We start from the raw sequence: 22745 nt of genomic DNA, 5'->3' as shown, positions 1-22745 counted from the left end.
ATTGTTGGATATTTTATATTAGCAGCCACTTAACATACACAGATAAATATTTTAAACTTATCTCCATTAACGAATTTCGTAAGCAAGTTTTAATAACTTTTAAAATTGAAAATGTATTAAACTATTCATTTTTAAGATAAATATTTAAGCAAATACAATAAAAAAAAAATTCAAGCAAATGAAATATTTAAACTATTATTAAAAAAAAAAAAAACATATTTTATTGGAAGGTCTCATTGTCGTCAAATTATTCTAATTGTGAACTATTTATATGTAGTAGTAACTTTATTAATTTGTACTACGTAAGTTTTGAACTAAGCACAAATAAAGCATAATTAATTTTTTGGAAATAAATTTAAATTTAAAAATTAATAAGTGAAATTCATGATATACATCTAAATATACCTATTTGATTATTTTATGTAATCCTTCTCTCTATGCATTCAACAAATATACATATTACAGTATTGTTTATTGCTATGGTATGTTTTTGTAATCGAAACAGATTAATTGTATAAACGTGTATAAAACTTATTTGTTTTGAATGAAGGTATATGTTAAATAGATATACAATAGTGATTTGTTTATATTTTATTTGTATTTATAAAATATAATTTAACGAAAAAAAAAATATGAATAAAAATTTAAAGTTAGTTTGGTTTAATTTAGTGATGTATAAAGATAACGTTATATCATATTCAGGCGTAACGATCATAGGGTTTAAGTACTCCAAGGCATGAGGCATTTCCGAAACTTTTGTTAGTGATAAACTTTAGTTTTCCTAAAATAAAAATTGAGTTAATGTAATGTAAAAAAAAAAAAAATAAGTGATGAAAGCTTAATACTTTATGTGCCGTAAAAGGGTAAAAAAAATAACTAAAAATAGTAGTTTTGAAGTTTATTTAAAATCCAATTAAAAAGTTATGGTATTTGCGTGAAAATATGTAAGAGCTGAATGATTATGGAACTTCATATCCTCTTTATAAAATATCCTACAAATTTAAATTTCCTAAAAAGCAACTAGACAATTCTTTTATTTGAAAAAAATTAATTTTTTTTGCTTATTCGATTATAATAATTACTATATACAGACGGTTAATGTGATAAATTATCTTATATACAAATCATTTAAAATATAATTTAATAAAAATATTAAAGAAACGAATTTTACATGCATAATTGTATTTATATGCGAGATATAAATATTATTTTATTGTAACATAATATAATCGTTTGAAATTTAACATTCTCTTTTTCGTTAAAGAATATAAAATTATATTTTTTATGTATCTAATATTTGATCATATGATTATTTACATTTAAATATTAAGTACCTATTGAAAAGTAAATATTGATTATGATAACAATCTTATCAGGTATTTTTATCAATTGTATCTAATACTAAAACAAAACTATATTTATTATTTAGTATACATATACTCGTACTTATTACAAGTATTTTAATTGTAAATTTATAAAATAAATTGTCAATTTATCAATAAATAAAAATGTAAATATATTCCATAGAAATTTCGTTAAGATAAAATATATGTTTACACCAATAATGTTAAATGATATACTGCAGAAATTGTGTATCATATATCCCATATACCGTACATCGTATATTAAGTGCAACATTATTACCTACATTACTACATAAGAAAAACGAGAGTTTAAAGTTTATCTGGGTTAGTTATTTGATGTGACTCACACGCAGTAATTTGTACCTATAACGATGTAATTAAAATAAAAAATAAATAAATATCGTTATCAAAACTTTTATGTTTTACTTCTCATATATTATACATCGTAGTATGTCGGACATAGATCTACCGCAGATATAATGTAAATCATAGTAAATAATTGTCCATTCAGATTTTTCTCTTTGTAAGGTATTATTATCTCTGTATATTATTTTAACAATATAAATATTTTATAAAAAATTTAAAAAAAAATATATATATAGGCAATCTTAATAAAAATAATCGATGTATTGATATCGTACATATACGGTGATTAGTCATGAAATTAAATTCATCTGGTGGAATGAATGAAATATACAAAGATAAATAATTTAATGAAGTAGATAAGTAGGTTCTTAGTTAGTTATTATAATGTTAATAATAACATATTAGTTATCACGTACTAAATGGTATTAACGAGTCAATTTCTAATCGGTATTATATCCTTCTGATATACTCATACAAGTGGTCAGATTCGATTTATCACTGTAAACAAGCCAAATACGCTATTCCATTTACAAACAACACTATTTATGAGCATTTAAAAGTAGCAGGCACGATACATTTTATACGTAATTACACGATTGTCCGATTTCAAGTGTATTAAAAACACATACATTTAGATATAAAAATATAGTATACGAAATAAATATTGCTTATTATTGATTTTAGCACAAGACATTTACACTGCAGTTTAAAGAGTGCCACTTGAATAATTTTTTTCTGTTTACTTTCGAAACGTTGATTTTAGTTAAAAGGGTTTGTGATTTTAAAATGATTGTATTGTTCGTTTTTAATTATATTTGTTTATGACAATGGAACCTAAATCTTAAATAAGTACTTTATTCGCATTAATTTATACACTGAATGCTAAATATTTTGGTTTGAATTTAAATATAAAATTTAAATTGCAGGTACAACACATTTATAATATATGTTAAGATAAAAAAAAATTAAATAACTATATTATATTTTCTCCCCATGGGGTCAGGGCCTTAGGGGATTCAACAAGTCCTATACCATTTAAATTATCTACTTAATGCGAATTTAGCATATGCACTTTGAAGTTTCTCATTACTGTATTTTACTTAACCTTTGGAAATGTATAATCAACCATTTCCCTGCAAGTATAGAGACAATTGTGTAATGTTACTTCGTCGTTAACCCGTTATGATATATATATATTTACCATAACGATATATATTACAGCACACTACTGCCAGGGGCGTACCCAAGGGGGGGTTTTCGGGTCCGGATCCCCAATTGAAATTTCTACATTTACACAATTGTTTAATAGTAAATAGTATAATAAGAGTAGGTTTACAGTGTATTTTAATTTCCCATTATCTTCAATAAACAAAGCTTATAGATTATAATATATTATAATGTATTAATGTATAAACCGTGTTTAATTTATACCAACGACCAGGTACGACTGATTGTCTTATTCTGTGCTCATACTACGAACTGATTAGATTAATAATTATGGCGCGAAGTGTTATCAGTGTTAAACATAATTAGTAAATCTTCAGAAGAATATTTCAAAATATCAATATTTATACCATTTTTGGATTACTTTATAGATCAAATAAATAGTCGTTTTATTGAACACAAATTGGTTTTAAAAGGTTTTAAAATGTTATTTAAAAATGAATTGGACAATAATTACATCGACATTTTACAGTTGATTCGGATAATTTAAGTGAACCTGATATTGTAATAGCAGAAATTAAGATGTGGAAAAACGTAACTGAAGAAGATCAAAAGCCAAAAACTGTGATACAATTTCTACAATTTTGTGATGAAGACTTGTTCCCAAATATATACAAGTCAATAAAAATATTATGTATATTACCGGTCACGACATATACTTCTGAGAGAAGTTTCTCTTCATTAAGAAATCTTAAAACATATCTCAGAAATACTGTATCAGAAGACAGACTAAATAGACTTGCGATGCTTAATATTCATCGAAATGAAATCTTAACACCAGATGATATATATTTGAGGAACTTGTAAAAAAAAAAAAACAGGAGATTAAAATTTAAAAATAATTATATAGTTATAATAATAATTATAAGTTAAATAATGTAATTTTTTTTAACATTTTATTACCAAATAAAAATTGATTTAAAATTATAGTACCTACCTATTGTAGTAAACCTTTTTGTATATGTGCTGTGAGTGTGTGTATAACTATTGTAACTATTATTATAGTTATTAACAGTAATATGTTGGTAATAAATTAAACTATATTTATAATTAGAGAACAGATAAAATACAAATTTTGGACCCCCCACATAAAAAATTCTGGGGTACGCCTCTGCATACTGTAGTAGTGAGGTATACCTTTTCTGGTTATTATAATCAAACGGTGTAGACATTTTAAGTTTTAAACGTTATCTTGATTAATATTATATTAGTGATATTTATTATTTATACATTGAAAAATTGAAACAGTTTATATATTATTGTTGTAATATTACGTATATCTGTCATGATGGAACATATTGTTACCTATGTATTTTAGTGGTGGTATGTACGGCAGCGACGGCCGATCGCGATAAATAATAATATAATGTATATACTATATTATGTAGTTCTTTATTATTGATATTTATACTGCCACATTGGTGATGGCCGTTTAATATAATAACTAGATATATAACCTATTTGTCAACTACAGGGAACCGCACGTTCGAAAGATTAAATTCGTAAGTTTATTTATCTCCGAGAGTTGTGTACAAAAGGCTGACAAAACTTAGCACTTTATTGTAGCATAAATGAATATAATATGTATACGCATGAGGTACGTGATGACTGATGGTAGATTACATTTTGCGCGCTCGAGTTAAATAATACAATAACATGATGAATGCGTGACAGTTTTTAGTATATAACGGGAAAAAGTATAGAATTCGGGGCCTATATTATAAATTTCACCGAAATAATATATCGAGATTATGGTTTGAGTTGGTATAAAATAAAAATAGTTCACATAAGTATAAAAGGGTTGCCGTGTACACTATATTATAATATGATATATAGGCATACGGCTGTCAGTAAATCCATTATATTTTGTTATAGGGTTTTTATCAAAGACTGGACACAAAAACCAAAGTAGGCTTGTTTTTCAGAAAAAAAAGTAGGACGACAAAATTTTATAGGGGTGGCCCTGTAGTCCAGTGTACGCCACTGCAGGATATATACTATATAGGAATATATAGCCTCTGCAAGTACCCCATTGGGCATTTATAAGTATAATACAAGTGAGCGCGTCTATACATGTATGATACAGTGTATTGTGTTGACAATAAAGAACACCGTATTCTAAATTGATTCTAAACGGTGTGATGAATATATAAGTCTTATAAGATGATATATTTTATTCTTCTTATAATTATTTTTGTTTTTTTCATTTTTTTTTTTTTTGTCTCTGAAGACATTTTTCTAGTAAGAAAAATACTACAATCTTCTACGTTGACGGTGATTTTTAATAGAAAATTAAATCTAATTGGTACTAAGAAGGATTAAAAATAAAAATTCCCCAATACTTTTCAAAGTATTTGGGGGAAAACTTTTTATGTAAAATCAGTTTCCAACCTAACTGTTTTATATATTGTAATAAAAAAAAAAATAATAACTGTAAGTAGAGCTTTAAAATTTTCGCAAAATATGTATATACTGTATTAGCATTTAATATAGACACAATATAATTAAAAATATATATTGTTCTTTTTTTGGTGCTGTTTATAAATATCATAGAAACTTGTTGTTTGTGAGTACAAAAGCTTGAAATTTAAAAAAAACTGTTTCTTACAAGTTTTTGTGGACTATAATGGGCTATATTGTAACACAACTAATACCTGCTTTTCAGCTTATTATTTTTATATAAATATACCTAATTTAAGTAAATAAAACTGAAAATAATTTACCACCATCGTAATGTACTATTCTGTAACGAGCATAATAATAGTATCACAGACAATAATTCAATCCACAGCTTATGTAATATTATATGCGTTTATAGAGCTTGTCGAGGTGTATACATTATGAGTTGTACGCTTATATTACAATATGCGTCTTTAAAACGTGGTCATCTGTACAACATAATGTATTGGTAATTGAGAGCCAAGACCTGATTAAAAAAAAAAAAAAAAAAAATCATAATACCAAACCGCGTCGCTTGCGTGATGATGCAATGGCGTAATGACAACCGTCTGTATAAAATACACTTAACATTATTTCATACTGTCGCTTTCGCGGCAAAAGAATCGCCGCTGCGCCTTTTATCCACGGCGCGACCTCCGTAACATTACGTACACCGTGTACACCATATTATTACAGTAATATTTATCGTTTTGTTTTGTCGTCATAAAGCGCACTGCGTTACGACGAGGGACAGGTGAATAAGACCGGCGTCGTTTCCCGCGCGGCACGCATAGCATTCGAACCGGGTAGATGTATAATATAATATACGCGCGTATATACCTATATATGATGAAAAAATCCGATACGCGCGGGGAAAAAAAAACATCACACAGGGTCTAAACACAAAAGGTAAATCGAGAGGATGGTCTCAAGAATATTTTAAGATTATTACCTGTCCCGTATTCCACGTTTCTTTGTCGGCCCGTCCGCAGCATATGCCGTCTCGTCCCCGACACTCACCGGTAGTTAATAAAATAAATAACCCGATGACGACACTAATCCCGCAGAGAGAAGCGGCCTTTCTGGAAATAGAAGAACAATTATACGATTACGATCTCTTGTAGTCGTTGCACGCGGATTATAATAATACATTAAATACCCCTTTTGAAAGGAAAAAACATAGACGCACACGCAAGCATTCGTACTATATATATATGTATAGGTAGGTACGCATTATTATATATTATACAAATATATAAATCGTTGGTAAATGTGGTCGGTGGTCGACACAAAAACCGTCTCTAAATCAAATATATAGGTATACCGCGATTGTCGAACAGGTCGTCTGTGGATGCTGTTAAGTGATTTCACGTGGACAACTCATTCCAAGATAATACTTAATTACCACCTTTTTATACATTAAACACGAATAAAACATATATATATATATTTAAATGAGGTTTTCACATATCATGTTTATCAAGAAAATTTCTGTAGTGCCTTTATGGAGTATGAAAATCGTAATAGATAAGAGGGTAAGATATTTTTTTTCGTTGAATTGTTTGTATAGTAAAGTACTCATACCTATCGTATATACATATTTCTTAGTACTTATATTATATATTTTACAAATTTTATGAATAGATTTTTTTTTAAATTCAATACAATTCGTTTAATACTTGCTCCATAACCCTATATTTAAGTAAAATATTAATTCCATCGTTAAGGCATCATTTCCTATATATAATATATATAGTTTTCAATAGTATAATTGTTTCATTTATTTTTTTTATATTTGAGAATGAGTCTCAAATTTCAATAGAATGGCTGGTGTTAAAAAATTACATTTATTTTGTTAAGAAAGATTACTTACATTTTTTTTATGCCGAAGAATTGATTAAATAAGAAGTATTTTAAGAAGTTTTTTGTCGTGTCTTTGTTAGGTTGCAGAGATTGATAAGGTATTGGAATATATTGAATTGTTGTGTACTTGAGTTATAGTTTTGCATGTTCGGTAAACATGTTTATTTATCTCTGAAACACCACAGTATTTGGAAAAATTATTAATTCTTTGTTTATGCTCGTGAGTAAAATGTGTAAACTTATAAAAGTCAATCTATTATTACTTCAAATTTTTGTTGCACGATAATGGTTGAAACTAATAATTTTCATTACATTTGATTTTTATTAATTTATTGTTTATTATTACTATTTAAGTGCAATGAAATTTACAGAACTAAAAATTCGTCTAATAACTTTTAATTTTTTTTTGATTATATGTCACAGTACACCTGCTTATGTCTATGCCCCGTAGGTCCGCTTATGAGTAGCAATTAAAAGAAACGAACAATAAGTAATTATCCATTAACACAGCGTAGAATAATTATAGTTATTATATTTGTTTTCAGTTAACTGACGTGCATTTTTTAATGTATAATAGTTAATTAAAAATTATTAATATTGTCATTATGTATTTTTTTTCTTAAAGATCGTAAAAACAATTATTTTTAACAATAAAAGTATATCTTTGATATTTATAACGGACCCGAAAAATAATTAAAGCTATAATATATTATTGGATAACGTGCTTCATGACATAGTTTCATATAGAATATTGAACCTTTTTCAGTTATTACAGTTTTTATGTATACACTTTCAGAATGTAAATCTTATATTTATGACGGTATAACAAATATTAATTGTGATTTCTTATCATCAAATGAAATTAAGTGTTATAGGTATTAGGTATATACCCGTTATAAAATAATATTATTATATTTTTATATTTACCAAATTTATTTTAATACTTAAAATATCCGTACCTATACAGTTTAAAGAATAAAATCAAATGATTTCTTAAGACATTTTATTTAGTTAGAAAAATATTATGCAATTAATTTTTAAGACTTTGACGAACATATTCCTACAAAAAATGCTATAAAATGAACCACACCATTAACGTATGGGGCGGCTATTCAACAAATGGTTTACCTGGATATTTTTGAGAACCGAGATTTTTTATAACTTCGGTAGTCAATTATTAAGGGGATCGCTAAACATTTTAAGAATCAATAGTAATTAATCATAAGGAGGGAATAGAGATAATATTTAAAACATTTAAAACGTATAAACACGCGTTATAATATTTTAAATAGCCAATAATAGCCAATATGTAATAGCTTTATATGCAATAAAAATGAAAAAAATATTTATGAAAAGCGATCGACTAAAGAATCACTTACTGAAGACTTAGTATATAAAAATACTGAAAATAGGTTATTTCAAAATATGTTAAAATAGATAAGTAATTGCAGTCAATTAAAAATAAAAATAAATTATTTAAGATACATTAAAAAATGATTTTAATAATTCCATTATTAAAGTTAAATAAATAGATGAAATTGAAATTATGATTATTTTTTAGATACTTATATGCTATTATAGAACAACAAAATATGAATAATATTGCTCAATTAAAAATAAAATAATTTATTTTTCAAAAAACTGAAGAAAAGTAATTATTTCAAGTGAAAATATTTAGGTTTTAAAATGTATGGTACTATATATTTTATATTAATATTTTGAATATTTTACTGTTTAGCTTTTAAATAAATAGTATATATAATGGCGAAAAGTTTAAAGTCCTTCCAAATAACATTTTTAAATTGCAACAAAATATATTTTTTACTCACAAAAAAATAAAATACTTAATGTAGAGAAAATTAAAAAATATGAAAATTTCAAATAAGTAAAACAAAAAAAAAAAGTAGAAATGTTTTGTAAAAATTCAAGTCTTTGTGGATATTCATTTTTAAATTATGTAAAGTATAAAAACAAAGTCAATTTTGTTAAAAACTAGTCTGGCGTGAAAATACCCATATTTCTTTATTTTTTTTTGTCTTACCCAAATATGTACTGGGGAATTTTTTCATTTTATTACCTTAAATATTTTCTGATTTTCTGCAAAAACCACTCTGAAAGTAGAAGATTAAAGCATTTTTTTATTGTAGAAAGTATCTTCAGATACAAAATAAAAACATTTAACAAAATGTAAATTATTGTTAAATCAATAAATTCATAACTCTGCTCAGAATCTAAAATTATGAAAACCGGAAATATTTACGATTTACGAAAACCAGTTTTTGACAAAATCAATATAGTTTATTTTGCTGTTTTTCAAAAATGAATAATCGTGGTTGAAATTAAAATTCTCAATAAGTATATTTAAGAGATGATGTAGTTTTTAAAATATGAGTATAATAGGTTTTTTGGAGCTATTGAAGACATTTGAAAATTTTTATGAAAATTAGTATAATTCTCGTAAATTATACTAATAGAAATTAAAAATATATAAAAAAAAAAACAACATATAATACACATTAAAGGATTAAATGTTGAGAAAATTTGATATTTAAACGAAAAATGGTTTAACGATTGAATTATTTATTGTTGTAATTAAAATTTATATTGTTATCTTCTATAAATAATGAAATTTAGAAATATTTAGACTAATTTTAAGATATTTATACCATATAATCTCTTGTCACAATATTGTGTAAGGTATTCGGTATTGATATATAATTTATAAATCATTATAACAACTGTAGTACTGTAGTATGTTACTGTAGTAACATTTAAGTACATGTCAAGTTTTTGGAAAAAAATAGTTAAACATATCGTATTATAATCAAAAAAAAAAAAATTTAAATAATAGTAATACATACATTAGCTTTGTATAAAGATATATTATAATCTTAATAAATATAGAAATAACGTTTCTACTTTACAAAAAAAAGCATCCACAGGGTATCGTAACAAACTATTGAGAGAATACAGATAATATCCTTACCTTTAAATTTAATTATAGTTGAATTCACTCTAATATTAATATTAATGGAATGAAACAGATTATTTTTAACGTAAAATTTGCATCATGCGTTAGTAAGACTGAGCAACAGATGTAGATACGATGTAATTTTAAGGATTACGATGATAATAATATTTATTTTTCGTTTGTATTAATACCGCGGGAATTTTTATTTTAGTTAAATGTTTCGGTAATTATATTTTCTCTATCTTTTTTCTTTTAAATTATTATTGAATTCATAATAACTTGAAAGTCGAAGAATAAATAATACGTATCATTTTGATGTTACTTCCCGAAACTGAACACATAAAATGTTTCATAAGATAGTTGCGCTTCGATCTTGAAGAACAACTACTCTGGTGACGGTGGATTTATTAGGAGGTTTATATTTTTTTTTGGTGCCTTATTATGTATATAAATATTGAACGCATAACCATTAATCGCCGCACGTTATATAGCTGTATTATTATGGCGATATAGACCCAACAAGACATTTAAACATCTATATATACCTATTACTACGATAATGATCAACGCACGGGTGTAACGATTGAAATTAATTTGAATATGTGACCGACAAACGAAACGAGAGGTTTTAAATTAGGAAATGTAATGTAATAATATGACTATGCGTCAATTTATCATTTAAAGCACAGACGTAACTATAAGGGTCTAAAGATAATTTCAAAGTATACAAACACACCTATAATATTATGTTGTAAATATTGAATTTAAAGTGTCATTAGACAGTAATTGAAAAAAACTGATAAAAAAAAAAATAAAACAATAAAAAGCTGTTATTGGAGTTATAAAATATTAGATTCTATTTTTATTATTAAACTTAGGTTAGGTGGTTGTTGGTCATTATTTATTGACTGTTTTTATGCTTTTTTTTATAAAGGAAAATATATAATTAATAGGTTTGAATAAACTATGCTTTTTAAGTTACAACAGAACAAAAGAAACATTAGGTACTGTTTGTATTAAATTTGTTTCTCTACAGTTTGGTTATTTTAAGAAATGGGATGACGTTTTCTAGTTGGAAATCAACGTTTAAAAACAATTTATAAATTTTTCTATCTACGATGAGGAAATGGTCTTGTTATCTATTATTATATTTATTATTTATATTTTATGTATTTTTTACTAAGACTATCAAAAATAGATTTATGTCAGTTTATAAATTACATTTTGGATAAAGAATATATACGAAATACCTTGTTCGTGTTAAAATATTAAAACAAATTTTACTGTAAAGAGATGATAACGGTATACTTGACATGAAACGAGTTTTAACAAAATCCAAAAAGCACGTGTTCTTATAATGAGTTTTTTTATAACAGAGAATTCTCTTTTATTCTTTCTCTTTCATATCTCTTAAAGTTATAAAGCCGAGTTACTCAAATAAATTGTAAGCCTTTCTAAAAGTCAAGTATAATTTCGAACGTTTTATACAAAAATAACGACATAATTATACAAAAATGCGAAGTTTTGTTTTGATATAATATATATTATGTTCTACTGCGTTGTTAGATGGTTTGTCAGAATCAATAGTTTAATGAATAAACAGTGAAAATTGAAAATATAAAACAAACAAAATATATTAAAATGTTTAGGAACTGTTTTCGATTTGTGTTAATCACCTAAGAACTATTAAGAAGCCTATAAATTAAAAATACCTACAATTTTGATCTCGAGTTATCCTAACATCCAAATAAATCATAAACAAAATATATTGAATATAAGTGTTTACATCCTAACACTCCATTAATCTTTTTTTGAAACTGAAATTAAAATTATCGTTAATTGATGAAATATTAGTAATTGTGGTCTTGCTGAGTCCCGCTTCAAATCGTTTTTCTAGTACGATAATTTATGATTGCTTTCAAATTTATTATCACAATACACCATTATATATACAATATATATCATATATATTATTTCTTGTTAAACCAAGTCTCAGTATTCTGTTCAGATGTTCCCATTTTAACCATTTTAACCTTTACAAGTGTTCAATTTTACTAATCTACTCAAAACCCCAAATTCAAATGTATGAGTGCAATGCCTTGGAATTCATCCAATATCTTAAGGCGAAGTGTGTATGTTTTAAAATAATAGTAAATAACCCTCGCAATACTATCTTTCTATTAGCAGTGCCAAGAAAAAAAGTCTTAAGTCGTAATAAAAGGTCCGATTCAGATATGATGAATGAGCTTCGCGTTTACCGACAGTCAAATATTCAACTATAGATACACGAAATAACCATTAATCGTGTTTTTTTTCAGAAGAGCGGTTAGGTATTGTATTGATTTCTTTCAAAATAGAGATGTATATATCTAATAAATAAATGATATATACATATTATGTATTTATCCAAATACCGAAAAAGTTTTTTAGTGCAACGGATATATCATACAGCTGCATTGTTTCAACAGTGTTTTCTGTCAAGTGATGTATTATAGTATATAGAAAATTTTGGACTTGTTAAAACTTGTGATGTTTATTTGAATATACTTATTACTCATTAGTTATTACTTATTAGCCAAAAAAACCATAAAACATGTATAAAGTGCATATTTTAAAATTTAGGAAATTTTTAAAAATTCTGTATCCAATATGTACGCATATTTATGTTAAACTTTTAAATTGTTTATATGTTAAACATATTTTCACCCTAGGAATTCATAAAAAATTAAATTTTTAAAAATAAATAAATAATCAAATTTAACCTAATTTAAGAACACAGAACTAAGATTATAATATACGAGTATAATACGTGTATATAAAGCTTGACTTAAACTTTAAAATAAATAACTAAAATATCCACATACACTATACATAAAACCATAAAAGTATAAAAAAACTTCTTTTTTTTACACTACTAAGATTTTACAAAAAATAATAATACAATTATATGGCCGACTTGTGACACACACATAATCATATTATAATATTATATATAGTATATACTATATATACCTATTATTATTCGGTTGTCATCGCACTCTCTTTTGCCTAGCTGCAGCAGTTGTTAATATTGTTCGAAAAAACCATGGCAGAGAGAAAGACGGGGCACTTTACTCGTACAAGTGTGCGGTGGCGGTAGAGGGTTTTAGGTCTTTTGAAATATTCGTCTCTTCCTACAGTCATTCGCTTTATCCGACCGTCTGCTTAAACGGGGGGATTCGTCGCATTGCACCGCATGTCGCCCGAGAGCCGCTGGGTGGTCTGAGAGACGGCGAGCCTCTATAATATTTTTCCGAAAGGGAAGAATAAAAATAAATAAATATAAAATAAAATAAATATGTCAAGATACGATCGTTCTGTCTAGCGGGAGGTAGCCGCCGACGACGCCGACGGTATTTTTTTTCCTCTGAAAAATGTGAAAACGTTACTATTATATAGTCATAACTCGAGCGAGCGCACGCCGCTCGTTCAAAGGACTAGGCCGTCGTGTAGTTGGACGAGAGTAATCGGTTTTCGATCCCGGCAGGACTAGAGAGAGAGAAAGAGAGAAACGAGAGAAAATCCCACGTGTGAGAGGCTCGTGTTTTTCGTAGTCGTCCCGGCGTAGCGTCCGACGTGCGAGCGTGCAACATAATAATATATACACACACACACTACAATATAATATACATAGAATCTAATATATCGAAAAAATCGCCCAAGCATAATAATATTATACACGTTCGAGTACACGCACGCGCACACACACAGACACACTCACACACACACACCGCGCAGAGGTAATGCACGACATGCGGTATCTATATATTATATCGATAAAACGTTTTCCGACTTGACAAAAGGACGTGTCGGCGTTATTGATGGCATCGCATGTATAATATGTATATCATCATAGCATCATTGCTTCGACGCGTTTATAATATAATGTGTATTTATATATATATATATATATATGGTATAATAAAATAACGTCTTATATATAATTGTCGCGTCCTTTGACGTGCGTTTATTATATTATCGTACATATATATCGCATTACCTAAAACTGTGTGCCTATATACCCGCAACAATAATAGCATGTGCCTTGTGTGTATATATGTGCGTGTGTATTATATATTATAGGTAACTATTCCGAACGGAATACTCTGTCCGTCCGTAACGCAACGTACACGGGTACACAACAACGTTTTATGTACGATTGTCCTGCACGTACAGGACGACCGACGAGAAGGAGCTGTAGGCAGGCATAAGTGCGCGCGCGAGGGCCGAGATCTTGTATTGCCGGCACAGGATTTTGTCCCTTTGATGTGAAATTTAGCGCAAATATTTGCTCAAATGTTGTTAAACATCGCCCTCCAACGACGGTGACACTCTTTCCTTTTCCATAGTCTTTTGTATACGACCGCCGCCGTTTATTGTTATCGTAACAAAATACCACCCACGTCACATAGATGACTTTTGCGTTATTATATATTTTATTAGAATAAAGAAGAGAACGACATGACTGCAGAAAATGTGCAATAATAATAATAATAATGAACATATACGATCCTTTTTTTCGACGAATTTTTGGGGGGCGGCGTTTTTTTGGTCTCCGATCAATTTTATTTGATGGACAATTTCCGCGAAAAAGACGTGTTCGCCAAACAACCCGGCATAGTAGTAATAATAATAATAATGTCATATCAAAGCCGACGCTCGCACCGACAGAGGGGATGACTTTGTGCTGCAGGTTTTCGCAATTCGATTTTTGTATAATATAATAAACCATTGAACCACGCGAGACGGTTTATATTACATAATACTACCTGCATACGACTGTTATAAAACGAATCGTATATTATTGTGTATTATATGATATATAATGCGCATTATTGTGACAATAAATCTATAACAATGTTATTGTCGGTTTCGTTTGAACGTCGCCGCGGATGACGGAAAAAATATAATATTACACTAGCAATGCGTTAATCCTTGCGACCTGTTTATAGTTAATAGTTTTGTACGGCGTTTGCTGAGGCAAGTGAATACAATATTAAGTCGGTCGCACTCGCATAACCAAAAATCCTTGGTTCGAGTTCTGCGATAATTTCGATTCCCTGGACAGAAAACGTTTGTTTATGTAATAACGCTTGTTTATAATAAATAGTAATTAAAAAAGCCACCAATGCTGAGACTAGATAAAAAAATGAAAAATAATTGAAAAAAATGATTTTTTATCAAAATTATACGTTATCATTATAACGTACATGAAACTTGGTTGTCGGATCGAACAAAATGTGTAAATTAAAAATCGTGTTCTTTAAAACACATACATTTTTTATTTTATGCTGTCTATAATATTATTTCGATAAATTATAAAAATGATGATGTGTATAAAAATAATAACTGCTGAATAAACCATTAATAATTTATTAAAATTGAGTTGAAAATGTATGTAGTATTTTATGATTAAGTATTATAAATAAAATTAGTTGTGAAGAAGAGTAATGTCTGAATATTATATGCGTTAAAACTTTGAGGATTTATTACGTGCCTTTAGAATCCAAGATGTTTCGCTTAAATCAAACATTGAAACATCCATATAATGGTATATTACACGGAGGTAGTGGCGATGAATAACAATAACTTCTGACAATATATTATGATTGATTATTTTGTAGTTCATGTTAATAACGTAAAATATGAATTCCTTTAAACGCTATACTATTATGACGCAAAACACACATTCTTTTTAAAAACCGTATTTTGGATTTGATACTGATTCAATGACGTACGTATACATTTTTAATAATGTTTTATTATCAAGATTTTTAAGAAAATTCTATAAAAAAATTACTACTTACATGAGTACCTATACTTAAATGTTTTTTGTCTTTCGAATTTAAACATTTCGGTAAATTATAAATAATAAAATTATGTTGAAATAGATTTTATTTGATCGTTAAGTAAAGTATGCCTATAATTTATAAGAACTACTAGGTTGTCTTATTTCATTTACTAACTTCAGACATTTAAATTAAATCATGAATTCAAGCCACTATTATATTTTTCATAAATAAATAAATGTTCATAAATATTGAGTACAAAAAATTATTTACAGTTTTCACATTGTATTTTTTAAGTTATTACAATACAAAATGGCAAGTTATTTGAAAATTATATATACTATATTATTATTATGTTTAATATTTATTATATTATTTTTAATTAAGTTTTATTGATTCTTTCAGTATTTATGTAAAGAACATTTTTTAAACAGTCTTTATTTAATTTATAATTAATATTTATTACTGTATTTATTATATTAAATGTGAAATCATTCTATTTTCATACTTCCTATGTGCACAGTCGACAATTTCACGTGGCATATCAAAACTAATAATTACCAATAAAAATACAAAGATCATAATTAAAATATAACGTTTGTTTTCTATAAAATTTCAATACATTGCGTATTGGCGGCGACAAAGTTTTTAGCGTTAAATAGAAAAAAACCCAAAATATAATGTGCGTATTGTAAACACCGCCGTAATGATTTATTCCGTTAAAAAATATAATGCATAATCAAGCTAGCTGGTGAATTATTTTAAAAATAATACTGGACATAGGTGGATGTGATTTTTATAGGAAAAATAAAATAATACACAACACACAACTATATTAATTACGGGACGTGGGTGTCATCGCGCGTACCCCGTAACGGTATACACATCAAATATTACTGTGCTGTAATAAACATAATATATATCTGTGTGTGTATAATGGTGATAAGCAGGAACTACAATATTACAATATCACACGCAACCGCTGCCTTTATCACAAAACGGCCGCGCGTCTTGGGACAGTCTGTTGGCGCAGACGCCCGCGCGATAGCGATTACTTGCGTGTTAAGTATAATTCTACGCGTTTACGTGGAAAAAAAGTATGCACCAAGTGGTGACTCCAAAGCTAGATAGTGTGCGCGGTAACAATAAAATAAATTGCACGTTCCGACAACAACAAAAGAATACCACGCTGCACCGTGTGTCATGTCATCTATTTTTTTTCCATTAAATAAAAAAAAGAATAAAATAAAATTTCGACGCGTTTGCCGTATTCGCATTCCGCACCCCACCTGGAGATTTCAATTCCAAGCGCGCGCGCGCGCTGGTAACAAATTCACATACATATACATACACATATACATCAAACGAATGCACATGTGAACCCCCATATATTATTGTATAATATTGTGTGTCTATAATATCATCACCGGAAAGAAATTTGAAATAACACGGTGATGCATATGTATATCTTAAAAATGGTCTAGTGACATTTACGTGTTAATTCGTTGAGGGGGGAGACGGCGGAATATGGTCTCGTATAATATTATTATATGTATGTGTACCTATATGAAGTATTGACGGGATTTTTGAAATTTCATGAACGTTTTTTGCCAACACCCGCTTCGCGCATCATGCCTTTTTGTATATTATACAATAGGTAATATCATAAGATTTTTATTTCAATACGAAATTGGATATAGTTTTGAAAGATGTCCTTGCACTCGTGCATGAAATATTATGCAAATATAGAATTTATCACTCGATAAATGATAAAGTGGCAACACTTATTGAAAAGAATCTCGACTAGACAAAATAGTTAGGTACTTCATAAATTCTAATTAGTATATTTTTAGACGCATTAAGTCATAGTCTATAAAATTACGATTAAGATACTCAACAGTGTATGGTGTATGAAATAAAATTTGTTAAATACGAATTACTGTTGCAATAATGCAAACTATATCATAAAAAATATATGTATATAGTGTTAACATGCTTTTTATAGAAATATAAAACTTTTTGATTTAATTTAACCATTAACCAAACCAGGCTAATAAGATTCCATTGTTTAAGAACCAAAACACAAAGTAAAATATAAAATATACAATAGATTTATCAAGGAATCAGCAATCGATATACATATTAGAATGGCTAAAGGGCCATATGTTTACTTAAATATTTCAACATCTCAAGAATGGAGACCTAGTTACGTCTGAATGCACTACGCTTTTGTTATTCATTGTTCATCAGTGCCTTTTCATTACGTTATTTCAATAGTTTATTATTTATGAGCATTTAGCGTTAAGAGGGTCGGATTGGTACACTGAAAATTTGTTTGGTATATAATTAATTCTTGAAACAACGTAATGAAAAGACGCCGATAAATAATGAGTAACTCGTTCGGATATTTCTAAATTAACATTTTCAGAAAAATATTATACCTACTATTTAAATCGTGTATGAAATTGTAAAATATAATAATATGTCATTTAATAAAGTATAATTTCTATCGAATTTGTTTAAATTTAAATGTTTGTTTGTTTTTTTTTTTTTTTTTAATGGTTATAATAAATTTAACTAGTAATTAATTATTGTACGTATGTTTCAATTCTCATATAGTCATATGTTATAAATATACACTGCATAAAAATATAAATAAATCGTGATAATAATATCAATATATTAAATACTCGAAAATCGGGCTTAAATATTGTGGTTTTGCATATATATTGCATATTTATAATAACACAATATTTAATAGTTAATACCATCGTTTTGGTAGGTGAACTATTATTATGTGTTCTGTACAAACAAAATACATTTGAGATTATTTTGAGATCGTACCTTATCAAATATTATTTATAGCAATCATATTTATCATTTTTATAATATGCGTAGTAATTTAAGTAGCTTTAAATAATTATTCTGTTTACCTACTGCATAAAAAGGTATTGTATTTTGATAATGATAAAATAATATGTATAAGTGTACAACATTTTGTAACAAAATTTATTTTTACAGGAAATTAATATTTTTGTAACATTTATTTATCTATTTTCGGTGTCCAATTATTCGTATAAATCTAAATTAAATGGTTTATAGGTAAGTATCGCCAATATGTAATGAGTAATGACTAATGACTAATGAAATATCCAATTAAAACTTTTATCAGTTATCACTTTAGTCTTCAATTACTGTGTATACACATTACACATAAAAAAAAGATACATATTATTTATTATTACTTTTAAAGTATTAAGGTTAGGTTATTTGAGATAACGTCCAATAATACTCATCATATTAATAATCCAAGAAACAACCATTAAAATAGTTTGTCCGTAGACTTAAAACAAAATTTAATTTTAATTTTTTAAGATATTTTCAAGGAAATGTGTCTGGATAACAACTAGAAACATCCAAGTTTATATGTATAAATGCACCTACGGTATAACCATTGATTTTAGAATATTTTAATTATAAAATGTAATATTATAGAATAATATAATTATTTTTAATTTATTAATATTTTAATATTCTAAAATAAATGGTATAACTATTATCCAACTCGAGATAACACATAATAAAATAATAAAATCATATTAAATTGAAATGCATACTTGAATATAATGACATAATGTAAGATAATATCATTGTTGTTGATAATTAAAATATCTTTAAAATAATTATGGACTTTGCATAATGTAGTTTTGTGAATTAATGGTGTAACTTGATAATAAGGGTCCCGTGTAAAAATTTATGGACTGGGGCTCTTACCTGCTAATAAAAATGAAAATAGTCATATCTATTATTATAACTCTAAAAAATATTGTTTTGTCTCGTGTCATAGTTATTAATTATTATAGTTATATTTATTTTTTAATAAGATCAAACATAAAAATTATCTTTTCATGTTTTTAAGATAGCAAAGTCATTAATTATTTTGTTTTGGTTATTCTGGTATCTTTACTGTAATATACGAAAAAACGGCTCAAAAGAGTAAAGACATTATTTATTATTACAAATATTATAATATGTACGAGTATATATTACAGATTATAGTAGAAATTCGTAAATAAGATTTAGGGACTTCCCAAAATTGGGGCCTCCTATGAATTACACATCCAACACTCAATAATTGCGCCACAGTTTTGAATAAGTCGAGTAAATACGTTGTTCGATAGCTCTGTCAGTAGTGTTATCTAACCATTCGAAATAGGGCGCAAATTATTATTGAATTAATAATATATTTAATAAATTCTAGTATAGATAAAATTAAATGGGGGTGATTCACGTTAAAAATTTTAAACAGCTATATTTATTATAAGTTTAAAACTAAGGTATTTTATTTAAATGTTATTATAATTTAATGAAATAATCACTGCAGAGTAGCGGATATTATAATATTATGTACACATGTATAATATTATATACATTATACAGTAAAAATAAAAATATAAAATCGGTTAAATAAATGTTAAATAATTAAATTAAATTATTTTGTAAATTATTGTGCAGCATAATATTGTTCCATTTGATTCCCGTGACGCATCGAGACGGTCATTGGTGACCATAATCATATCACACATCCTTTCCACAAAACCATATAGAGTAATATCTCGCAAAGTTTTTACTTGCAAGTAAAAAAAAAAAAATAAAAATAAAGTACACTATCTTATGGCACAATATCACATTAATATATTATGCTGTTGTTAACTCATAATACGATATGTTCGTTGTTGTTCCTGTTTTATTTCCAAGAAGAGAGAAGTAAACGTTGTTCTACGAATTTCCATCTCCTCTTGAAATATTATAATTTAGCAACTACAATTGTGCCGTACCAATCCGACGATAATATAATAATAAGATAATAAGAATTCAATGTATTTCATTCGTACGTTTTAATTTTAATTATAAATACTTACCGGCGTTCCAAGTGCGTTAGACCAGAGGTTCACAAACTTTTTTTGGCACGACCCATTTTGGAAATTATTTAAATAATTTTGACGACCCACATTAACATTATGGGTGTATCTAGTTTTGTTGTCTGATGACCTTTTTTTTTTTATGTTTTTTCGATTTCAATGACCACGTGTTTAAAAAAATGAATTATTTAAAAATATAATACGATCCGCGATAAATATGATCGCGACCCGTAGTTTGGGAACCTCTATACGTTAGACTGTGATAGATCACGAATAATTTGAATCTCGTCACACAATATATATTTCCCTATAAATTATAATTATCTATATCGCAATATATTATACCTATACTAAGCAATGGGGATGTGGAGTTTTGTACATTTTCGATTTACGTGCAAGCCTCAGCGGTGTTTCGCAAATCGCTGGGCATCTCCAGTGTACCAGTGAGCGGTTATCCACGAACAAACATCATTCGGTATTAAATGACTACTAAGATGGTCGGTTTTCACGATAAATATTTGTGTTATAATATAACTCAATAATTGTCTATCCTCGATGCTGGCGTATAATATAGTATATACTAACATAGGTATTCCCCAAATCATCGTTTTTCCCTCGGTGTATTGGTATCACTGTGCGACGATTATAAAATAATATGCGTATGAAGCTTTACGGTAATTTTTTTCCCATAGTGAAATTTTCACGTTAAATCCCGACGGCCGGTAGGAAATGATATAGTACTAACGATTTTCAAAAATATAAGATAAACGAATAATAAAAATTCAAAGATCGCAATAATAACACTTTAATAGTGATTAGTGAAACGTATACATATTATACGTTATTTAGGTAGGTATATAAAATATATAATATAATTAAAAGTTTCCAACGGAGAAATTTGAAACGCCATTTTTACTAATATTCGGGGAATCGATTTAAAGTATTTGTTCGTCGGCAATGGGGTTTAATATTTTGATAGATGGCGTTTTCGTCAAAAAGTTTTATTTAAGAAAACGTAATTATCAGTTATCCGAAAAACAGAATACAGAAATATGTTACAAACGGAGTTATATTCTTTTTCGTTGTGTTGTTGCGAAAGTCGGCGTATAACTTAAATACTTTATTATTATTATTTATGAAATGACGAGTACTTACCAATCATTGCTATTCGTGTCGACACTTCTGTGCGGAGACGAAGACAATACAGCGTTTGATTCAAAGATCTGCAGCAGACATATGCTAAATTATTCTTGTGACCCATGGCATTACCGGATATTATTCACACATGCGAGACGTATTTCAGACTGATTATATGAAACGTCGTTAAATTATCAACCCCGTTATATTTTAGTCGCACTTTGCGGTCGATGGGTGGAACAGTGTTTTATTGGTCGTACACGAAGGTCATGGAAAAAAATATTAACGTTGTGCTCAACGGGTTTTTCCTTTTGTTATTTTGAAATCGATGATTAGTCGAAACGATTATGAATGATCTCAAATCCTATGAAATGTCAATTAACAATATCTGTATCACAGTGGTTTTTAGTGATAAACCCAATAAAATAGATCATTTAAAATAATTATTTACAAAATTATGTGCGATTAAATATATAAATATGCGTGTTCGGAAAAAATGTTTTGTCGAGTGCTGTAATACTATATATTATGTAGGTACTTGTATCAGGAGGCACTTTTACTACGTTGTTGAAATAAAATATTTCAGGCTTAGTCGTAAAATTTTTATACGGAATACAAACAATACTGTAAG

Source organism: Melanaphis sacchari, unplaced genomic scaffold (assembly GCF_002803265.2).
Source record: "Melanaphis sacchari strain LSU unplaced genomic scaffold, SCAv2.0 Contig36_pilon_pilon, whole genome shotgun sequence".
Lineage (NCBI taxonomy): Eukaryota > Metazoa > Arthropoda > Insecta > Hemiptera > Aphididae > Melanaphis > Melanaphis sacchari.
This window is presented reverse-complemented; position numbering follows the sequence as displayed.